Source organism: Cavia porcellus, unplaced genomic scaffold, assembly GCF_034190915.1.
Source record: "Cavia porcellus strain 051 isolate PalLab524CR breed Dunkin Hartley unplaced genomic scaffold, mCavPor4.1 scaffold_32, whole genome shotgun sequence".
NCBI lineage: Eukaryota > Metazoa > Chordata > Mammalia > Rodentia > Caviidae > Cavia > Cavia porcellus.
The window spans coordinates 19,002,704-19,019,031 of NW_026947515.1; the positions used below are offsets into that span (position 1 = coordinate 19,002,704).

The following is a 16,328-nucleotide window of genomic DNA, read 5'->3' on the forward strand; positions in this document are numbered from 1 at the left end:
CCATATATAAGATTTGTTTAACATACAAAATAGAATATGGCCTCACATGAGTCTGTAAGTAGTTAAGCAAGTTATGTTAGGAAGGTGTTCAAACAGCCTTTCATCAGAAAATAAACTCCTTTTGGAGATTTTATTAGAGAATCCTGCAAACCTGTTCCACTGATTGTTGTGGACCAGGTTGATAAAAAATATAAAATTTTCATCCCAAATGGTTTTAGGTGTCACTGTACACTTTTAATTTCTCTTTCAACACTGACACCAGGCACATAAAAACACATTCATCGGTAGCTACAGTCATGGGGATTCCCAGCCATGATCAAAATCTCACTGAACGCTTCCATGAGTTTTGAAATTTGATAGATTGAAGTATAATATCACTGTTCATTTAGTTTTTAATTTTAATGTGCTCTGATACAAACTCAGTCTGTGATTGAAATTCAAAAGTTTTCCTCATGAGAAACTCTGTGACAATCACATAAACAACTCCAAGTTTCCAAATTTCAGAGAATATATCACTGGAATAAATTCAGGGCAGTGGTGGTGAATCTATAGCATATGTGCTGCAGCTCGCTATTTGTTATCATTGACAGCTCTAAAAGGTTCACTGTCACTGTTCTACGGCATTGAATAGTGCCTGCTGCATAGAGGATGCCCAATAAATATTTTGGGGAAATAAGTGAATTTCCAGAGGTAGAATTTCCAAATTAAAAGGTATACGGCTTTATACTTTCTTTCTTTGTTTTTTTTTTTTTTTTTTTTTTGAGACAAAGCCTTGCTATATAATTTAAGGTAGCCTTGAATTCATTATGTGACCCAGGTTGGCTTTGAGCTTGCAGCAATTCTCCTGCCTCAGCCTCCTGAGCATGGCCAAGATTACAGGCATGTACCACTACTAAGAATAATTGTGATGGGTATTGCCTAGTGACATAAATGTTGGAAAAATTTCTGTTTTCACCAATGATGTACAACAATGACTATCCTCTCTATTCAATTGTCAATGCAATACTGTTAAACTGTTTATCTTTATGATGTTAGATTAAACAATATCTCAGTGGCATTTTTTTGTTTTGTTTTATTTTTTGAGACAGGGTTTCACTATATAGTTCAGGCTAGTCTTGAACTCATTGTGTAGCCTAGACCTCAAACTCATGGTGAGTCTCCTGCCTCAGCCTCCCAATTGCTGGTATTACATGTGTACACTACCGCACTTGCCTAAATTCTGCATTTTCTTTTATATCTAATAGTGGGATTTCTGTGGCATAAAATATAGATATCTTAAATTTTATTAAACTACACCAAAGCCTTTTTTTTTTTCATTTTTATCAGTACCAGGGATCAAACTCACAACCACCTGCTTGCAAGGCAGGTACTTATGCTGCTGAGCTAAACCCCCAGCTCCACTAAAGCCTTTTCTAAAGTGCTTGTACAAGTTTACATTCCCACCAGTTATGTACAAGGATTGCTAGTCTTTATAGATTTGTAGGGTAGTTCTTGGTAATATGAGCAAGTTTTTTCTAAGTTTACAGTGCCTTTGAAGTAACACTGATATTCTTCCCTTAGAGAAATGAAAAACATACTAGAAGAAATAGAATATTCTGTGTAACACTGAAGTGGAAAATAAGTGTTTGTGATTAAGCTTCTTATTGCTCTTAATTTGATAACACCTATGTCATTAACACAAATAATTATGCCAGAAATTTTCATAGAATTACCTGGAATACAAGATGATAAATATAATGATAATGATAGTTAAAAACTGTTGGCCACATGTTACTTTTAAAATTCATTCTATAGATTAACAAATTTACTCCTTACAACAACCCTAAGAGGTAGGCACAGTTTCCAAATAGGAAATAAAGAATTGGACTGAGAATGCTTTCTAAGGGTGATATAAGCAGAATTGAGCAAATCAGAGAAAAAAATTCTTCACTGATGGAGATGTTTTCTTTTTATAACTTGTTTTCCTTCTTGGGAAGGAAGGATAACCCATCCTGGCCCCCTTTCTCTATCATCTCAAATCTGTAAAACTTCAAGCATGTTTCTTATTCCTTTTCCTTTCTGGTGATCAACTCAGAGGCGCATGCAAGCAAGCACTGTACACTGCGTTGCGTTCCCAGCCCCTTCTCCTTCAACTCTCACATTTTCCTTGTTCTTTATGTCACAGGGATGTCAGGCGTCTGCAGGCACAAGTAGGAGCCAGAGAAGGTTTGGAGGCAGAAGGAAGGAGAGATAGCAAAGAGCAGTTAAGTGTGCAGAAGGTTGTGGGAATGATGATTTCTTTAGGGTAGTATTTGTTGATCTATGGTCTACAGAAAAAAATATACCTTTATTTTTGCTATAATACAAGAAAAAATTAGCATTTCCCTCAGTTACGAGTAGGTCAACCATAGTAGTGATAGCAGTATCTGGGATCTTATCATTAAGAGAAATCACAAATTTTTTTTGATAGTTACAGACATATTAAAATATCATTTATACTTGCTCGTGACCTTAAAATTATAGTGGTGTTATTATGTTAATAAAATGCACATATTATACTTTTAGAAATATTTTAAGGGCCAGGGATATAATTCAGTGGCACAAGTGCCTACCTGGCAAATGCCAAGTCCTGAGTTTGATTCCTGTGCCAAAGGGGGGGGGGAGGAAAAACCCCAAAAAACTATTGTGAAAACTGTTTTAGTATAGATGGTTGCATTTGGATGCCTACATATGTTATGAATTTTAAAACAATTAAGGTGTATTATGTATATGTACCAACTCCACATAATGAATTACATACTGCAAGTATGTACTAAAAAGAAGAGAAACAACAGATCAAAAACAAAAACAAAAAATGAAACCCATGCACATTCTGAGAAAGATCCATAGGTACTACCAGACTTTCAAAAGGTCTGTGTTGTGAAAAAAACTAAGAATTCTGATTTACAGGTATTTTTTGGATTTTCATACTTACATCATTACCAGGGCCTAAGATGAGTCCCTTAAGTGAACCTTAAGACCTGTGTTACTCTTTTTTTTTTTTTTTTTGTCTTTTTCCTTTTTATCGGTACTGGGGATCGCACTCACGACTGCCTGCTTGCAAGGCAGGCGCTTATGCCACCGAACTAAATTCCCAGCCCAAAGACCTGTGTTATTCTTACAGTGTTATTGTTTTGCCAGAGACCTTTTGCGCCTTAAATTTTCACGCACCTTTACTATTTTGTTTCTTCTTCATCCTCTTGAAATTAAATGTGGGTGTCGCTAATATTTGGTGAGGAGTTATCCTTTCGCATGTCATAGACCACTATATTTAGGCTGTGAACCCTGTATGTTCTCTAATACAGGTTGTCCACCCACTCTGAAGTCCCAGCATTCAGTTGTCTCTGGATACCTCCACTGGGTTTAACCCTGGGATCTGGACATGAACAAATTAAAAATTAAGATTCTTTTCTATATCTGCATGTCCCAATTTTCCTGTGTGTCCCCTAGTTTTGTGACCTAAAAATTTTTTTTGTTTTTTTTTGAGACAGGTCTCACTATGTAGTTCAGGCTGGCCTTGAGCTCACTTTGTAGCCCAGGCTGGTCTCGAACTTGCAACAATCCTCGTGCCTCAGCCTTCCAAGTGTTGGGATTACAGGCTGTGCCACCATGCCTCGCTAAATTGTGACCTAAAATTTAAAAATTTAAAATCATTAAAATTTTTTTTGAATGTTTATGAATGGCACAGAAATTAAAAGCTACAAAAAAAAAAAAAAAAAAAAAAAAAAAGCAATGAGATTTTCTTCCTTCCCCCTGATCCCTAAGCACTCAGATCTCCTCCAGGAGGCAACTACTGTTAACCAGCTCTAAGAGTGATTTTTGATTTCTTCTTACACCGAATCAGGTTTATTTCAAGTCCTTCCTTGTCTGTGAGGTGTGTGCCCTTTCCTCTCTAGGCCCTCACAATCTTATATTTGATTGACTTTATATGTAAAAATATTTGTATGTGTATATTTTATGTACATGTATAAAATCTCCCTCTGTGGCCTTCCGGCCTCGAGTTTTTCATCACATCGCTTCCTGGATGAAGAACCTAGAAGGGTGAGGGGGCAGGGGTTGGGGGTGATGGAGAAGAGGACTTAAGAGACTTCGGTAAGGGGTTTGGATTGGCCTACTGGTGTGAAGCACTGCTAGGATTCCTATTCCTCCCTCCTCAGGCCCCATTCCAGCTCTCTAGTCCCAAAGCTTCTCATTTCCAAGGGCCGAGACAGAGATAGAGACAGCGAGATACATAAGAGACAGAGACGCAGAGGCACCAGCATCCCTCTCCTCCTCTGTCCCGCCCCATCGTTCTGACGGACATTTGCTGTCAGCCAATGGTGCCCACGATGTGCCCTGGACGGGCCAATGAGAGACAGAGGAGGGCGGAAGATTCCCCGCCCCCACTTCTAGGCTTGGTTGAGCCGTGCAGGTAGGTCCGGAGCTGGGGGAGCTGCCGTTGGCACTGGTGTCTCTGGGGGTGGGGGCACGAGTGGGTCGGGGTGATGGTGGGGAAGAGAAGGCGGCCCCTCCTGGGGAGCCCTGTGGGGGCGACGCGGACGGGAGGTGGGGGAATGAGGGGCCCGGGAGGCAGGCGCCGCCGAGGGCCCTGGAAGCGGCGGGGCTGGGGGAGCGGGGACGCGTGTGTGGCGCTTAGAGACCCCCCTCCCCGCGTCCACCCGCAGGCCTGGGCCGGGAGCTGTGGCTGAGTGGTTCCAGGCTTGGCTGTCCGGGGGGCGGGCTGGAGCTAGGGGCGCCGAGCGGAGCCTGGGGCTCCAGGCCGAGCCGAGGTGGGACGGACCGACGCGGAGAGGAAGGGAAGCTGCATCCCGCGGGCCGCCCCCTCCTGAGGCGAGCGGGGCCCGACCGCCGGCGCCCCTGCCCGGAGCTCACTCCTCCACTGCCCCCTCCCCAACAATGGACTTGGACAGGATGAGGCGCCCTACTGCTGGAGGGTGTGTGCAAGGGTGGGGGTAGGTTTGGGACTAGGTTCCGAGGCGGGGGGGGGGGCGGCGGCGGGAGGGGTGGGTGAGAAATGGGGCTCTCCCCCCCTTCTCCCGCTGTTTGGAGATGGGGGTTGCGGGTTAGGGGGGCTTTCAAACCCGCCTGAGACTTAGATCGAGAGGCCTCCCCCCCTCCCCCCCATTCTGATGAGTAGTAGGGAAAGTGATGCCAAATCTTCGGAGGCGAACTCATAACCAGAAGCCACTCTAGAGGTTATTTTTAAAATGAGGATACTTCTTGATTTTGTGAAATTTATTTTTAAAGAGGTGAGTGCTGTTATTTTTGTCCCTACTTGAATAAGCCTCCATTTTAATCAAAGCAGTAACTGGTTAAGCTGGAATTTCATTCAGGTCTAGGACTTGAACAAGGATCCTGCAAGAGGTCATGTAGTCCATCTTATCTCTAACCAAGTTTCCTCCCCACCACCCTTAAATTTAAGTTATTTGGTCAACTTTTAAAGATTTCTAGAAAAGAGGGGTCTTTTATTTGCTTGTAGAAGTCTGATCAAGAGTAGATTTTATTTTTCGTGTAAAATTGGCTCTGTAAATGTCATAAAACTTAGGATAGTTGGGATCAAAAGAGATTTTTAATTTATTAAAATTGTGACAAGGGTCTTTTTAAAATGGTTAGTTAACAAATCACTTTCAGTAATGTTTATCAAGTACCTTGGATAATTTTTTTCTTCCTCTGGGATTTTGGTTTTCTAATTCTTTTTAAGCAATTTTTTTATTGTCTAAAATATGTGTTACATATTTCTCGTTTCATGTAAAGTGCATTTTTTTACATACATGAAACTACATATACTTTTTCAAAGGCGATTGTATCATGTGTACTTTTTTAATATGGTGAGCCAAATAGAACTTGAAGTCTCTTTTCAGGTAGTTTAAACTAAGTGCATATTCTTGCGGGGTTTTTTTTTTTTTTTTTTTTCAGTCTGAATCAAAATCATCTCTTTCAGATGCTTCCTTGAAACAAAAATTTTCCTACCTGTTCGTTCTTGGTGACAGAAGGAATTACTAAGGTTCTTTTTTTGCTCATTTCTGAGTATTGTCTGAACTATTCCTGACACTATGAATGCTACTTGGATCCCTTTTAAGGTAAGATGTGTTATTTTTTTTCATTACTAGCCTTTAAAATTTTTTTTATGTTCAAAAATATTCTTGAATTTGTTACTCTTCAGTCTCCTTTTCCCTCAGAAACCAGTATATTAGGTTCCTAGGATTTAGTTGCTATTCTTTGCTATTGATGTTAAAATATTAATGAAGTTTTCTTGTTAACTTTCATTATAATGATGCATTTATCTTTTTAAACTTTAAATTATGACAGTCTACATACTTGTAAAATTCTGTTTTAGTCCTGGTAGAGTGGATTGGCAATTCAGACTTCCAAGTCTACTTTCAAACAGGTACTTTAGAGTCATAGGTACTAGGGTGTGCCCCATTCTTGCAAATCAGTGGCTGATTCATGTGTTACAAAAGATGTGTCATTAACCATTTGTTTACTCTGAAACTTCCTATAGTATATTGAAACATTCTAAAACCTGCTGGTTTCTACATACAACTCTTCAGAGAGTTCCCCTGCTGCTCCATGGGCCATTCATGAGATTTTACACTTTGCAGCACATAGCACTTGTGTCATTTTATTTTACAGGTTAAACTTCATTTGGGCAGTGTGGATAGGTGATCATTAGGTGACCGAACTCTCATTGGTGTGGTGGTTGTCCTCTTTTATGGTCTTTCTAATCTCTACATAGATGCCCAAGGAACTCTCCATGAGTACTAAACAGAGGGCACAAATAAAGACTCAGCCCTCCAGCAGCTTCACCTTCCTTTGGAGTTTGTAGTAGGATGAAGATTGTTTTGTAGTAATCTGGTCTATGGAATTGCAGCTACAGTAGATAATTAAAGTCTGTATAACCTAATATTTGAACTTGTAGAAAGTCTTTAAATAATACAGACTTATATTCTTATCCTCAATTATGTTTCAGCTGCTATTGTTGGATGAGTGCTTATATTAGTATAAAGGAAGCCAAAGTGACAGTTTTTTCAGCATTTCTCCCTGTAGAGATGGAGAGCTTACATGGGAAATAACCATATAGCCATAGTTCTTTTTTTTTTTTTTAATCGGTACTGGGGGTCAAACTCACGAACACACGCTTGCTTGCAAGGCAGGCACTTATGCTGCTGAGCTAAATCCCCAACCATAATTCTTGAAAATCACTGAGGAATTGGAGAGCCTTGTATAAATGTAGTCTTCTCTTCTCTTCTCTTCTCTTCTCTTCTCTTCTCTTAGTGATGGAGATCAAACCCAGGGCCTTGTTCCTATTGGCAAGTGCCATATCACTAAGCTACATCCTCATCCATTTTTACTTTTATTTATTTTATGTGGCACTGGGAATTGAGACTGGGGCCTTATGCAAGCTAGGCAAGTGTTCTACCACTGAGCTATATCCTCAGCCCTTTTTAAAATATTTTATTTTGGTATCGTCTGGCTAAGTTGCCTACACTGACTTTGAACTTCTGATCCTTTTTCCTTAGTCCTTTGAGTAACTGGGATTATTGACAAGTGGTTTACCACACCAGACTCTTTATTTTTTGTGACAGAATCTTGCTAAGTTGCTAGACTGGCCTTAAACTTGGGATCCTGTCTCAGCCTCTCTAGCAGCTGGGGATATAGTTATGTACCACCTCATCTGCCTTTGTTTTTACTACTCCCCCCCCCCTTTTCTTGTTTTGGCTACTGGAGATTGAACCCAAAGGTGCTCTACCACTGAGCTCCATGCAGCCCTTTTTATTTTATGGTCTTACTAAGTTGCCCAGGTTGGACCTGAACTTGGCAATCCTGTCTCAGCCTTCAAAGATGTAGAATAATAGGCATGTGCCACCAAGCCAGCTGTTTGTACTCCCCCCACACTAGGAATATTCATTTACATCCTTTACATGAGCACAATTTAAAAAAATACTCTTTTTCTGTACAAAGTACTAAAATTTTTTTTTTTCTACTTTTTATTGGTACCAGGGATCGAACTCATGACTGCCTGCTTGCAAGGCAGGTACTTATGCTGCTGAGCTAAATCCCCAACCCCCAAAGTACTAAAATTTATAGACATATTCTGAACCTAATCTTAAGTTGGTACAACAGATAATATTCCAAAAATGTTTATATTTCATGTAATGAGCATTTAGTCCCAAGATTTGGTGGCCTGTGTGCTTGTAGGAAGCAGTGAAGAGAATTTGGGATCAATATATCAGATTTCATGTTAGTTTCCTTGGTTTTAAACAAGGTGTTAGGTGCAGAGAGGCCTGTTTTTTAAGTTATCTGTAATCTTAAAGGTTTTACTTATAAATCTCTGTGAACCCAGGGCATTTTAGTATAGTATCCTCTGAAGTTGTACCAAAGGCCTCTGGCATGGGGGGGCATATAGAGTGCGAAGTCAATGCTGCATACCTGCGTGTTACTTGAGACTATAGATACGTGGCTGCCTTACAATTTTTCCCCACTAATCTTTTAATCAGTAGAAACCATCTTCTAAGTATAAATACATTTTTTATTTACTAACATTTTTCTTCTATATTACTTTAAAAAATTTGAAAACTACAGTGTTTGATCTAGATGGAATGCAAGGTACCTTTTCGCAGAAAGTATGGTCTTTGGTATGTGACATAGAGCTACAATCTGTAGTCTTAGGTAGTTCTGAGGGGTTGCTTTGTGCATGACACAACACACAGTGGTGTATGGTGATGAAGGCAAGTAGAAAGTGTTGTGATAAGCAAAAGAACGGAAGTAAAAGGAAACCTCCTATGATATAGAAGGGTCTCCAAGACATGCAGTTAAGTAGTAACATCAAGATGCAGAACAGTGTGTATATGTTACCCTTTTATGTTTTTTGGGGAAAAAAAAGATACAAGTATTGTGGCTCAGTGGTAGGGCTACACAAAGGGAAGAAAAAAGAAAAGCAAAAAATTTGTATTGATTCACACATACTTTTTTTTTTGTCTTTTTCATTGAACTCATGACTGCCTGCTTGCAAGGCAGGAGCTTATGCCGCTGAGCTAAATCTCCAGCCCCCAGATTCACACATACTTTTAAAAAAACTCATGACACCTGTAATCTCAGCTACTTGGGATTCAGAGGCAAAATGATAGCAAGATCAAGAGTACCCTAGGGTACACAATGAGACCCTATTTCAAAATAAAAAATAAAAGCCGGGTATCATAGTGCAATCTTATAATCTCAGTACCCTGGGAGACTGAGTTAGGAGGACTCAGTATGAGTGCAGGTTTGAGCACAGTCCAGGCAATTTAGTGATTTAGACTCTAAAAAAAATAAAAAAGGCCTGGGAGCTCAGAGTGAAGACCCTAGGTTAAATCTCCAATATAAGATGATTAAAAAAAAACAAAAAATGGATGGAGCTTAGTAATAGAGCACCCATGAGACTCAGTCTTCACCACCACAAAAACAAACCAAACCCCCTAGAAATTTCATGTGTGCTTGTGGAAGGTGGAGATGGAACCCAGGGCCTTTCTGCTGAACTATATCTCCAGCCCTTTTAAAAGTTTTATTTGGAGATAAGATCTCATTAAGCACTGAATTGCCCTGGTTGGGCTTGAATTTGTGGTCCTCTTGCCTCTGCTTCCCAGAGTGCTGAGATTACAGGCGTGTGCCACCATGCCCAGCTCCAGAAGTCTTTACAGAATAAACAAGAAAATGGTGGGGCTGCAGATATAGCTCAGTGTCAAGCACCTTCCTAGCAAGTGCAAGATTGTGAGTGCGATTCCTTTTTTTTTTTTTTTTTTTGTCTTTTTCATCGGTACCGGGGATCAAACTCACGACTACCTGCTTTCTTTTTTTTTTTTTTTTTTGTCTTTTTCGTTTTTATCGGTACCGGGGACCGAACTCACGACCGTCTGCTTGCAAGGCAGGTGCTTATGCCGCTGAGCTAAATCCCCAGCCCCACGACTACCTGCTTTCAAGGCAGGCGCTTATGCCGCTGAGCTAAACCCCCAGCCCCGTGAGTTCGATTCCTGGTAGCACTCCTCCCCCCAAAAAAATGCAAAAAAGAAAATGGTGACATTTGTTACTTGTTCAGTCTAGGAATTGCACAGGCAAAAGACAGAATGAAGAGGAGACTTTTTTTAATTTTTAATTTTTTTTTTTGGTACTGGGAATTTAACTCAGGACCTTGCCAGACAGGTGCTATGCTGCTGAGCTAAATCACCACTCAAAAAGGAGGCTCTTTTTTTTTGTCTTTTTGAGACGGTCTTGCTGTGCAGTTCAGACTGGCCTTGAGCTTACTTTGTAACCTAGGCTGGTCTTGAACTCTCAGTGATCCTCCTGCTTCAGCCTCCTGAGTGCTGGGATTCCATACAGGCTGGAATTACAGGCGTGAGCCACCACGCCCGGCTAAAAAGGAGGCTCTTTGTATATTTTTCTTTTTTCTTCTGCTGGTATTGGGGATTAACCCAGCTGTACTATTGAGCTTCATACCCAGCCCCCTTAAATTTTAAATTTTTATTTTTTTGAGACGGGACCTTGCTATGTAGTTTAGACTGGCCTTGAACTCACTAATGTAGCCTGGGGCTGACCTCAACCTTCCAGTGATCCCTCTACCTCAGCCTCCCCTGGCAGGGAAAGTGTGTACCACCATGCCTGCTCTCTTAGTTTTTTGAGACAGGGATTTGCAAAGTTGCCTCAGTAAGATTTGAACTAAAGATTCTCTTTCTTCGGCTTCCCTCAGTGTGGGGATTACAGGCATGTGCCACCATACCTGGCTTGATTCTATCTTTGTATTTTCTAATCTTTGTATCAAACAATTGAATACAAAATTAAAAAAAAAAACAGCATTTCAGTCTTCACATCTTTCTCCCCTTTGTAGATCAGAAAAATGACAAGGCCATAGTTCAGAGGGCAGAATAGTGAATTGTGACTGAAGAAATACACACGGAAAAAGTTCTGCAATCTAGGACATGTATTCCCTTGAGATCTTGAAGAATTTTGAATTTATAGATACATATTTTTAGTAGTGAGCTTCAAGTTCAGACATAAAAAATTTCTCTTGCTTTTACAGTTTTTTTTTTTTTTTTAAACAGGGTCTTTTAATTGTCCAGGCTAGCTTTGAACTCAGCAGTCCACCTGCCTCAGCCTTGTAGTGCTGGGATTATGAGTGCATGCCATGATGCCCAGCTTCTCTTAAAAGTGTCAGTGATGGGGCTGGGGATTTAGTTCAGCGGCATGAGCGCCTGCCTTGCAAGCAGGCAGTCGTGAGTTCGATCCCTGGTACCGATAAAAACGAAAAAGATTAAAAAAAAAATGTCAGTGAAAGGTTTTCATTGTTATTCCGCAGGTTTGTAGTTGGATATACTATCACTGTTCTTGGCTATGTGATTTTGGGTGATTTTCTTAATCTGTCTGAAATTTGGGATCCTTTATGCTGGAAAGGATAACACTTCAAAAGGTTTTTGTGCTTATTATATCTTAAAAAACATGGGATACTAACCCAAACTGCATAGCGAGACACTGTCTCAAAGAAAACAAAACAAACAAAAAAGGGATAATGCCTGGTTTAGTGAGCTACTGCTGTTAGTTCTTTGTTCGTTATTACTGATGATAGTTTTTCATAGCCTACTTGATAAGAGTTGGTCTCTGACTATCTAATGTGTGGCATGTTTGTTAACATGTTAGAGTTTTGGTATTTTCATCTTTTTTTTTTTTTTGTATCTTTGTCTTTGAAAAGGATACACTTGGGGCTGGGGATTCAGCTAAGTGGCATAAGTGCCTGCCTGGCAAGCGTGAGGTCATGAGTTTGATCCCCAGTAGCCCCTCCCCAAATAAAAAAAAAGAAAAGGGTACAGTCACAATGCCTCAATCTTAGGGTGGATTTTATAAGTGTTAAATCATGCACAGTGTTTAGTATTGATGCACATGGTAGATGATAATATGAACTGCCGATTTTCTTCAGGATGGCTGTTAGAGCTGTTGGAATAAACTAACATAAATTGAATCGCTAGAGGAACAGAAGCTTGCCAAATGTGTTGGTACACACTTGTGATCCTAGCACTTGGGACCCTGATACAGGAGGATCTCAGAGTTCAAGACCATCTGGGCTACATAGTAAGACCTTGTCTCAAAAAAATTGTCTCCCGGGGCTGGGGATTTAGCTCAGCGGTATAAGTGCCTGCCTTGTAAGCAGGCAGTCGTGAGTTCGATCCCTGGTACCGATAAAAAGGAAAAAGACCAAAAAAAAAAAAAAAAATTGTCTCCCATTATAGAAGCTGAAAATTTAAGGGTAATCGTGTACTTCCTCTAAAAATGCTTGAGGAGCACCTATTTGTAGAAGTGTGTTGGTTTATGGCACTGTAGTTCCTTCTGCTGATATAGGGTTTTCCCTATATTCATGTGTGTATGCCTGAAATTTCCCTTACATAAGGATAGCAGTAATATGGGATTAGAGCCCACCTTCCTTACCTTATTTTGATTTATTACATCTGTCAGGACCTCCAAATAGTGTCACATTCTGAGGTACAGAGTGTAGCATGCCTTCTTTGTAGCACTTTAGCCTATAACAATATCCCGTAGCCTTCTTATCCCTACAGATTTATGTAACTTTTCACAGGTACCAGATCCTCAACATTGAAACATAAGAAATGAAAAATTTGAAGCAAATTGGAAGTGTGATTTAAAGTAATAGATTAGGGCTGGGCGTGGTGGCTCACATCTGTAATCCCAGCGCTTGGGAGGCTGAGGCAGGAGGATTGTTGGGAGTTGGAGACCAGCCTGGGCTACAAAATGAGCTCAAGGCCAGCCTGAACCACATAGTGAGACCCTGTCTCAAAAAGATAAAACAAGCAAACAAACAAATGAAAAAATAGATTTTTTTGTTTTTTTTTGTAAAGCAGATTTTTTTAGGCATCTCATTTATCCTTAAAATATATGTATATTTAAAAAATTATTGAAACTTTATGTAAAATTGAATTATAGAAAAATTTTAAACTATCAGTAAAATTTCTGGTTTGAAATATTACGATCAACATTACAATTTTTCCTTCCACATCATATCATTTATGGAGATTGTTGGACCTCTGGGAATTCCTGAATTTGTAGTTGCTAGGCCCAAAGGTCTAGGGTTTTAGGAGCTAAAGATAGCCAGTAATGGGGATTAATTCCCCGTTCCTCAAGTGAATAAGATGTTTTATGTATTTGTTCTATCAGTTGATATGGTTATTCCCCAGCACTTTGCTTCAAATTATCATTTTTGGGATCAAAATGGGTACCCAGAAATAGCCAGAGCTCGAGGAAGGTCTTCAATGGCCTATTAGATCTGGTCAGCCCTTCTGCTCTCCTCCTCACTGCCTTAAGGATAAAGTTTAAGCTTTTAAATATGGACTATACACCCTGGTTGCTGCTGACTTTAGTTTTATTTAAATTTTTTTGGTTGTTGACCTGGGATGGGAGGCCTTCTTCAGTACCACTCTATCATGGAACTATACCTCCATTTCCAGGGGCTGTTTTTAAACTTTATCTTTGATCACTGGCCCATATGCAAAGTTTTTTTTGGTGAGGGGTGGGTACTGGGAGCCCAGCTCAGGACGTCACGCTTGCCAGGCAGGCGAGGTGCTGCTGAGCAATACCCAAGTCCCTTCCATGCGACTTTGCTTGATACTTTTCTGTCCTAAAACTTCTAGTGTTCACTTCAAATTATCATTTAGGTGAATGCTAAAAGGTGTTACATACTTGTCTCCTTGAAAAAAATGTCCTGCACAAAATTTTATCTTTTCTTTATTTTTAAAATTTTATTCATTTATTGGTCTTTTTTGAGACAAGGTTTCACCATACAGTTCAGTCTGGCCTTGAACTCACTTTGTAACCCAAGCTGGCCTTGAGTGCTGGGATTACAGGTATGAGCCACCATGCCCTGCTTTATTTTTTAATTTTTAATTTTTTAAACCTTGGGTCTTTACATGCTAGACAAAGACTCTGTAGTACTTGACTATTTTCCCAGCCCTTTTTACTTTTACTTTGAGACAGGATTTTACCGGGTTGTCCAGGCTGTCCTTGAATTTACAGTCCTTTTGTCTTAGTCTCTCAGGTAGCTGGGATTACAGGTATGTGCTACCACACCCGGCTACTTTTGCTTAAAAAGCTTCCCCTTTTAAAAGAATCTTCCTCATTTAAAAAAAAAAAAAAAAAAAAAAAAAAAAGAATATTTACCAGAAGTGCTGAGCTGCTGTCAGCCCTTCCACTTTTATGTGTTTTGGAGTTTTTGTTTTTTGAGATAAAGTCTTGCTTATGTAGTTCAAGCCAGCCTTGAATTTACTGTGTAGCCTGGCTCAGCTTCCCAAGTCCTGTGATTACAGGTGGGTGGTGCCATCCCCGGCTGGCTGGCTTGGTTCTCTCTCTGTCTCTGTCTCTGTCTCTGTCTCTCTCTCTCTTTCTGTCTCTCTGTTGATACTGGGTCTCAGTATATAGTGTAGGCTGGCCTCAAACTTGGAGCAGTCCTTCTGCCTCAGCCTGCCAGGTGTTGGATCACAGGCCTGTGCCACCATGCCCGGCTGGCTGGCTTTGTTTTTCTCTCTCTCTTTCACTCTTTCTGTGTTTCTGTCTCTGCTTCCCTCTCTCTTTCTATTTTTTTTGAGACAGAATTTGGCTATGTACTTTATGTTGACCTTTTAAACTTGCTATATAGCTCAGGCTGGCCTTGTACTCAGGACTGTCCTCCTGCCTCAAGCACCATACTCAGCCCATTGCTTTCTTAAACTTTAATTTTTGTTTTTCTAAGTTCAGACACAATTTTTTTTTCAAATATTTTTGATGTATTTGTTGACTCTGCTTGCAGAAATGGAGGGGAAGCTGTATAAAGAAATAAGGTGTGTGTGTGTGTGTGCGTATGCATTTATATTAACCTTGTATACTATTTTATTTTTTGTCTTTTTGAGACAGGGTTTCTATGCAATTCAGGTTGGCCTTGAGCTCACTTTGTAGCCCAGACTGGTCTCAAATTCACAATGATCCTCCTGCCTCAGCCTCCCAAATTGTGCTGATACCTAAAACAGATACAAAATTTGCTTTCGGAAACCATGAACTACTACGCTTTATCAGTAGATTAGTAAACACTTATTAGGCTCAGTCTTTGATGTTTCTCTGTATTCTTTTGTCTTTTGTTGTCTACTTAATGACCTCTTACCTTAATATCAGCTGCTACTATACTCCCAGCCCCCAGCAACTTTCCCTTTTTTCTTTTTTGTTTTTTATTTCTCCCTCCTGCTTTGCTGTGTTCTTTCTGTAGTAGGCTGGCTTAACAGCAAATGAAGCTTGTATAAATTGTTGGCAGATACCCTATGATGAATATAATCATGCATTACAAACATGTACTGGTTCAAATAAAAATTTAAAAAAGGAAGCAGTAAAACAGTACTTGCGAACTAAGAGTAAATAAACCTTCAGTTGACTAGAATTGTAGTTCATTGCCAGAGCACTTGCGTAACGTGGTCAGGTCCTGGATTCTAGCCCCACTATTAGGAAAAAAACAAAAACCCCAAAAATACCCAAAACAGCTTTGGTGATGACTGGGAGAGAAAATACATGAAGAATGGGATTATGGATAAAACACATGAAGAATGACATGTTTGCTGTATGTTAGGCAGAGAAGGGACCAATAGTTTCATCAGATTGTTACACTGTTGGGAACTGCTCCAGGTAAATAGATGTTATGACATTGCTGTTATCAGGCTAGTCCCCAAATTCCTCCTCTTTGCTATGACATTTATTTTTAGGCTAGTTTCCAGATTCTTTCTCCTGTTTCCCTTTCCTGGAGGGAAGGGGACTATGGGAGGAAAGGCCATTGGGCTCGGCCACAGAGTGCTGAGTACGCTGGCGCAGAGAGCACCCATGGTGGAATGGGGAGAGAAGTTGGCGCTTTCATCTTTTCTGTTTTCAGAACTGGGGGTTGAACGTAAGGCCCTTGCGTTGAGCTGTATCTGCCCATTCTGTATTTTTTATATTGAGACAAGGTCGTGCTAAGTTGCCTAGGCTGGTCTCAAATTTCCCAACCTTGTGCTTTGGCCTCCAGACTGGATTACCAGTGTGCGCCACTGTGCCTGGCTTATTTTTGTTTTCTTGTATTTGCTTTTGGAAACAGATCTGGTTTGCTGAAAACTCAGTGATATGTGGTAAGAACACATTATTAGAATAAAGTTTAGGGAAATAAATATTACTTAGCTCTGTGACAACCACATAGAATATTTGATAGAGAACTGATATTAGAATTGTTTTTGCACATTAGTGAGCAGTTGTGTGCCTCCTTTTACGTATCATATCTATCATATGTGTTA

The 16,328-nt window shown here is 40.2% G+C and overlaps 1 protein-coding gene across 3 annotated transcripts in view; it reads left to right on the forward strand.

The window, feature by feature from the left end:
* The first annotated feature begins 4,303 nt into the window (after nucleotides 1–4,303).
* Kansl1 (KAT8 regulatory NSL complex subunit 1) overlaps nucleotides 4,304–16,328 on the forward strand; it is a 176,222-nt gene continuing 164,197 nt past the window's right edge. The window contains exons 1-2 of one of the 3 annotated variants that reach the window (XM_023563369.2): nucleotides 4,304–4,429; nucleotides 5,960–6,098. The gene's annotated coding sequence lies outside the window, so the exon portion shown is untranslated. Of the gene's footprint in view, nucleotides 4,430–4,652; nucleotides 4,953–5,959; nucleotides 6,099–16,328 lie in introns of those variants that run through there. The other 2 variants (XM_003465917.5, XM_023563368.2) reach the window with 2 other exon arrangements.